Genomic DNA, 8148 nt, shown 5'->3' on the forward strand with positions numbered 1-8148 from the left:
AGGCACAATACACCCCATTTTGGCCAACCAATCCGCACAAGCATTACCTTCCCGATAAATATGGTTGATAGTATAATTCAGATTAAAAAGGAGCATTTTGATTTTCCTAATAATATAAAACAAATTAGGATGACCAATATTGTCCCTTTGAATAATATGAATAACCAGTAAAGCGTCAACCTCAATATGCACATTGTAAGGGGAATTGCCCCCTCCTCAAAACGAGCTGATTTCTTTAAATCATTTGTCTGATCGGCCCGGCCGATCGCCAAATCGTCCCGGGACGATCAGACTGAATATATCATCCTGGACGATCTTGAGAGGAAAAATCCAAATCAGAGAGGAACAGTAAGGGAACGAGATCTCACAGTAAAAACCTTTCCATTGGCAAATAGAAAGACCAATATAGAGACTCATCAACTCAGCACAAATCACAGAACAGTGGTTTAAAGGAGCAGCAAAAGCATTAAGAACATAACCCTTATGGTTGCGAATAATGCCCCCAATACCAGCTTTTTGAAGACCCACTGAACCATTAGTATTGAGTTTAACAAAGGGGGCAAAAGGTACCAGCCACCTCACAATTTTATCCGAAACCAAAACATTGCCAGCCGTTATAGAAATACCCAGATTGGAAGCCAAAGTGGTCGCAAGTTTAAAATGTTTCCCAGATAAAATATTAATCGAAAAAAGCTGAGAAATTTTTTTCTTAACATTGGAAATGATCATATTGGCATCCATCCTAATAGCATTGTGTTTCGAGTCATTTCTAGCTTTCCATAAAAACCATAAAATGAGGATATGCAGGAGAATAAAGATATGGCCTTTAGACATAGTAAACCAGGACTTGAGCATGTTGCTTAAATATAAATTCTGAACATCAAAATCTTTACCAGCAATGCTACAAAAATACATCCAAACTTTCTTTGAAATAACCCCATTTAGAAAAACATGATTGATGTCTTCACTGTTAAGGCATCATTGGCATTTAGATGCTAAAGTAAAACCTTTCCGTTTAAGTAAAATGTCAACATGCAAAAAACCTTTAATGCATCTCCACACCAAAATAGAGTAAGAAATAGGAATATTATTATGTCATAAAGCAGAGTAAAGACTCGATTACTCTTGTTTAATTCTAAACTCATTCCTAACACATTTGAGATTGAAAGCACCAGAAGAAGCAATCTTAAATAAAATGCAGTCCTTGCTCTGTAAATTTAAGGGTAAATTCACAATAATATTCGATAAGTCCAAAGGAATACAGTTTCTGATTTTATTAACATTCCAATCCCCATTCTCAAAAAACTCTTTCACTTTGACATTAAGTAAAGTATGAGTGTTAAGAAAAGAGTCAATGGACCCATTCCCTAACCAGTTATCTTGCCAAAAAGAAATTTCACCCAAGCCTAAGCCCCATTGAATATTCTTCTCTGCCTCCCATTTAATATTACAAAGTCTTTTCCAAACTAAAGAGTCCTGATTCTTGTAATAACGGGAAGTCGAGTGCATACCTTTACAATATTTCACATTCATAAAATTAGCCCACAAACTCATCTTAGATCTAAAAGAAAACCATAATTTGTGAGAAAATGCAATCATAGTATCAGAAATAGATTTACACCCAAGGCCACCTTCAGAGGTAACACCACAAATTTTATCCCAAGCAGCTCAATAGATGCAAGAATTATCATTCTTAGCTCCCCAAAAAAAATTTATTAATAATTCTCTCAAGTCTACGACAAATAGACATAGAAGGATTTAATGTATGGAAAATAAAAATGGGAATGGAATTTAAAACACTCTTAATAAGAACCAATCTGCCACTAAACGAAAGGAAATTAGAATGCCACGTAGCAATTTTTCTTTGAAACATAGAAAAACTTTCTTCAAAAATAAGTTTTTTCTTTCTACCTTTATAAATGGGAGTACCCAAATACTTGATAGGAAAATCCACACAGTTAAACCCACATTCACTTTTAATGGCATTAATTCTAGCTTGATTAACAGACTTGGCGATAATGAAACTACTTTTATCTTTACTAATAGCCAGCCCACTCATATTTTGAAAAGTAGACAAAAATTGCATTAAGACTTTAACATTCTTGATGGAGCCATTAGCAAAAATAATAAAATCATCCGCAAAGCTGAGATGAGTAATAGGTAAACCCCCTTTAACGCAATAAAGCATATTAGAATGTCTTTTATATAATTCCTCTAAACCTCTCGAACGATAATCAACAACAATAATAAATAAAGCAGGAGACAAAGGATCACCTTGTCTCAGACCATGAGCAGATTTAAAATAACCATGATTTCCCCATTAATAATTATAGAAAAGAAGCAGTTCTCAATACTATTTTTAACCAGCTGAAGAAAAGCATTATTAAAACCAAAATGGGATAAAACTTTAGATAAGAAGTTCCAATTCAAATTATCATACGCTTTAGTAATATCTAATTTGAAGATAATATTCCCACCTTTCATCTTATGATTGATGTCATGAGTCATTTCTTGAGCCAAAAGAACATTATCAAAAATACTTCTCCCTTTCACAAAACCAATTTGATTAGCAAAAATGATTTTAGGAAGAAGAAGACTTAATCTAGTAGCCAAGATTTTGGAAACAAGTTTGTTAAAAAAGGAGCAAAAACTAATGGGCCTAAAATCAGTCCACCTGTTAGTAACATCTTTTTTAGAAGTTAAAACCAGAATAGTACATGAGAAATATTTCGGGTATAGAGTACCTTTAAAGAAATCTTGGACAGCCTCAAGCAAATCAGCTTTGACAATATTCCAAGCTTTAACAAAAAAAAAATAGTAGTGAAACCATTGGCTCCAGCAGTCGAATCTATGTTTATAGCCTTAACAAAATCCCAAACTTCCTCCTCAGAAGGAGGAACCATAAGCAGGTTGTTATCAGCAACATAAATACAATGAGGTATAACATAAGGATTAGCAATAGGGGAAACATTAACATCAGAATTAAAAATGTTTTTAAAGAAGTCAATACCATAATTAATAATATCCTCTTCCTTATCTAAAACCTCTCCATCACTATTCAGAATTTGAAAATATAATTCCTTATTTTCTTTTTATTAGCCATGGCAAGAAAATACTTAGTATTACAATCGCCATCTAATAACATTTTAGCGTTAGCTTTTGTTTCAAATAAATTTATTCCTGATCATGTAAATTGTTAAGCTTAATCTTAGCAACATTAAGAGTCGAAAGATTCTCAGAAATAGGAGTTTCCATATAAACCTTATCAAGCTCAATGACCTCATTCTCAACCTCTTTGATATTAGTGAACACATTTTTGAAGATATTCTTATTCCACCATCTAAGGACTTATTTGAGCTTACTAATTTTAGCCCAAAGCCTAGCCATACCACGAATATTATCATTAGGAGCAATAGGCGCACACCAGTTGTACTGAATCACATTAAGGAAGTCATGGTGAGAGAACCACATATTTTGAAATTTAAAATTCATAGGCACAAAATTATTGAAAGAGTTAATGGACAACATTAAAGGGGCATGATCAGAACCCGTTCTACTTAAATGTTCCACATGAGACATAGGAAAACAATAAATCCAATCATGATTAAACAAAATCCTATCTAACCTTTGCCAAAGATTTCCTCTACTGCAAGTAAAAGCACTACAAAAAAGCCAATACCATGTAAGTCACAATTATTTATCATAACATTAAAATCCTCCATAGCAAGAGCATTGGGAGGATTTCCACCCCTTCTCTCATTAGCATTAGAAATAATGTTAAAATCACCACCCACAAGCCACGGAAAATTATCATTAGAGTTAACAGCAAAATTATTCAAATGGTCCCAAAGCCCTAAACGACCTAACCTTGTGCAAGCCGCATAAATAAAAGAAACATTACATCTAAAATTAAAAAAAATAAAATTTGAGCATTGACAACTTGATGCAGGTCATCAATAATATTTAAACTAATAGTACTATTCCACATGATCCAAATTTTATTCGAACAGTTGACAAAATTGCTAAGAAAACCCAAATGTTTAGTAGTAGCATCGAGATGATCAGCAAAAATAAAAGACTAAATTAAAACAAGTAACTGAATATTATAAATCCTACATAACTTTCTAACTCTACCCCAATACCCCTAACATTCCATAAAAGTGCTTTAACCATTACAACCTTTGGAAGAATTTTGAGCTCCAGTAGATCTAGTAGCAGACTGGGAAAAATTTTTCCCACTTTTAGTATTATTTTTTTTCTTGTTGACCTTAATAAACTCCTCTTCCTCACCGCAAATGTTCTCGGTACCCTGTAAATTAGAAGATAAGGAATCCTCTTTTTCCTCATTAGTCAAAATCAAACCAGCTTTAGGAATAAACTCCCCTTCCTCACATTCTTCCATAATTTCCTTACCATTTTCAACAATTTGTAAAGTATGCTCTTTATTGAGACAAATTTGATCCTCCTTAGACAGATGAAGCATAGAATCTATAGAAACGTATATATTCGATTCAGGATTTTAATTCTACCTGTTCTGTGGCCGGGGAAACAACCTTACTCACATTTTTTCTAAAGTTTTATCACAGTTTTTCGTAGTAACAGTAGGGGTTTTATCGATAGTACCAGTTATAACAACATTAGAATTAGGAAGCATATTTTATTCATCAATACTGCTATTTTTCTCAGTTTTTTTCCTTTATCTAATGAAGCATATGGTTGTTTTTTCAAATCATGATGCAATTTAAAACATTCAGAGACAACATGCCCATGCATTTTACAGTGATGACAGAAATCCGAAACTTTTTCAAACTCCACTTTCTGCAAATAACCATAAGCTTTTGAACCCACCCAAATCTCCTTTGCATGATTTTTGGATATATCAACTTCCACGAGCACCCTGGCCACCAACGGCCTGGTCCTTGTGGCCGTCGCCTGGTCCGTTTGCAATGGACGGCCAAAGATGGCCCCGAGAGCATGAAGAACTTTAGGGTTAAAAAAATGCAAACGCAAATTCAGAAACGAAATCCAAATAGGAACGATCGGTGATTCTTCTTTGACATCAAAAAATGGTGTCCATTTAAGCACCCTCATTTGACAGTTATTAATGAAATACGCTCTTCTTGCAAAAATCTGACTATAATCTAAGTTGTTAGATAGTTGAATGACAACATGCTGAGAATCCAACAACCCTACCGAGAAGAAACCAGATAATTTAAGATTATTGAAAAATAAGCTAATCAAATCAAGATTTGGCCTTCGCAGCCCAAATCAAGATTTGGCCTTCGCAGCCCAAATCAAGATTTGGCCTTCGCAGCCCAAATTTTCCAACCAACGTAAATTTGAACGGAGAAGCAAGTTTTAAAACATCTTCATCGGAAAGTAAAACTGCAGGAACCCCATTAAAAGTCGATTGTGTAAGTTTAGGAATATTTTCACCTTCCATCTGGTTACCATCTAAAACATCTTTGAATGATCTTGAAGGCGTCTTAGAAGACTCACCTCCCTCGATATTAAAAAAGCCATGGTGATTGCCATGCGTCGGGCTGGAAGCCTTACCCCAAGTGTTCGGGGGAGGATCTCTAGCCATGAAAACAGCCCAGAGAAGGCACCGAAAACACAGAGACACTCAAACTCTAAGAGCAAGGAAGCCCCCAGAGAAACAACAAGGAGATCGGTGGAGAAAAAAAGCACGAAGGGGGAGGAACGGAGAAAACCCTAAAAACGATGGGCGTAAACTTCCTTGTAATCCTCAAAACCTCATAAAAAAATTAGGACTAAACTATGATTATTGTACCTACCATCTATGTTATCCATGACTCATCTTAAAAATCTAAATAGGTGAATTTTAGGCTTCATTTGGAACGGTTTTTTTTTTTTTCCTTTCAAAACTAGCTTTCTAGCACAAAAATTCAATGAAAACAGTAAAAATGTAATGACCGAAAGTTGTTCTATATAGAAGAAGCCTTAATCCTAATATTTTTTTTGCTTGAACTATGGTCATTTCCTTAGTCCTTGTATGTTCCAAATTTGCACATCATCCCGGTTTATAGACTCTCTCATGAGCACATATCCAATGTCCTTCAAAGCATTGGCCAAAAGGAGTGAGTCTCTCTACACAAAAGAAACAACAATTCACATAGAACTATGTAGATAATACTCCATTTTCTAAGGCATTCTTTCTTCTAATTATCATCGAAACATTGAAAGTTGAGATAAGAAACCTTCATCCTTGTTAGATTCGGTAAGCCAAATTGGAAAAGTAAATGCTCATTTGTAGTATAACATCTATGATATAGTTTGTTATGAAGATAAACTCAACACAACTATATATGACCAAGTCAGTTGACAATCTCCCTAATGCAATAAACTACAAAAATTTTATGTTAAGATACTTAATGGAAAAACATAAATATGAGAGAAATAATATGTAATATTTTGTGAACTCCAGAAATAAAATCATCAAATACTATGAAAACTGATTTGATGCACATTAATACAAAAATATATATATCTGTCAAAGGCTTGTTAAAGCTATTAATAATATGTGTAGTGGAGCACGAACTTGAATTACAAGTGGTTTGTGGTGACCAAAGAGTTTCCTATTACAATAATATCAAGTATATGATCAAAATTAAGTCTTTTTTTTATTGAGATAAAAATAATATTCAAAGTGAGATGTGTTGGTGTATATTTTTCTTATTGATAATATTAGTTCTAATTGGTGATACATCCATCAAAATAAGAGAAACATTTGAAAAATAGAGAAAATGCTTAGAAGCTAGACAAGGTAAATTTTTGAGTATATCATAGTCATTTTATTGATTATCCTTATAATATTATTAATCAATATTATTTGAAGATGAAGCATTATCTAATTGTATGAGGTTTAAATATCTTGGATCTACTATACAAAAGAATGAGAGCATAATTTCTAGATTTAAATGTGGAGTTGAAATAGAGAATATCCATAGATTATTATGCGATAAGATGATGTCATGAATACTAATTAAAGCTGAATTTAATAAAATTTAAATTTGGCAAATAATGTTGTAGGCCTTCGAGTGCCCGTATTAAAAAAGTCATTGATACATAAATTAAGTGTACAAAAATAAGAATGTTATCATGTGTCACGACCCAACCTGACCGGGACGGATCCTGCTCGCATCGGGTCGTGACACAGCCTTTGAAAATCCAGGATCTGGTTTTGGAATTTGCTTCCGACTTTCTTCCAGAGATTAAATAGACAGAAAAACACAGAGCTACTATAAACATCCAAATACAGCGCAATTCATCTATCTTTTCTTTTCTCAAAATAATCATATAAATATACAGTGCATGGCTTACAGACAGAACAGAATAGAACAGAACAGAACAGATAAGGCATGACTGTACAAAAATCAAAAGTATCAAGTACCTAATAACAGATCAGACTCTGGACTGCTAATCCACAACTTCCTTCCCTTTCCCAAAACCTGAAAACCACGTAGAAAACAAAGATGAGCTAACAGCTCAGCAAGACATCAATCACCAATCAAAATCGTCAAAAATGCCCATTAGAAATAGCCGTACGAAAATCACAAAACAGATACTTGTTCAAACATAAATCAACAAAAATTACAGAAAACTGAAGTCAAGTCGAATCGGAGTTCAGAACAGATATCATAAAGTTTTCAAGTCACAGAATAGACAGAATCGTACGGAATAACCAGAATCGTGCATATATCGGATGATTCATAAAACAGATCAGATAAGTCACATAACAAATTTTAGATATCAAACATCATATTTCAGATAACATATAACATATCAGATTTCAGATTCCCAGACCCTTACAGAATCTCAACGGATTCTGGCCCCTTATGTCTCCCTTCCCTGACACTTACAGAATCTCGACGGATTCTGGCCCCTCATGTCTCCCTTTCCAGACACTTATAGAATCTCTACGGATTCTGGCCCCTTATAACTTCCTTTTGATAGCACACAAACACTTTAATTCATTCAAGAACTCAATTCAGAAAAATCAGAATTCGTACGAAATTTCAGCAGCATAACGGCAGTATACGGAATTTACACAAAACTCACAGATTCAGAAATTTACCAAATTACCACAGAACATTCACAACAACATTGTAAGACTTTCATTGTACT

Source organism: Dendrobium catenatum, unplaced genomic scaffold (assembly GCF_001605985.2).
Source record: "Dendrobium catenatum unplaced genomic scaffold, ASM160598v2 fragScaff_scaffold_488, whole genome shotgun sequence".
Lineage (NCBI taxonomy): Eukaryota > Viridiplantae > Streptophyta > Magnoliopsida > Asparagales > Orchidaceae > Dendrobium > Dendrobium catenatum.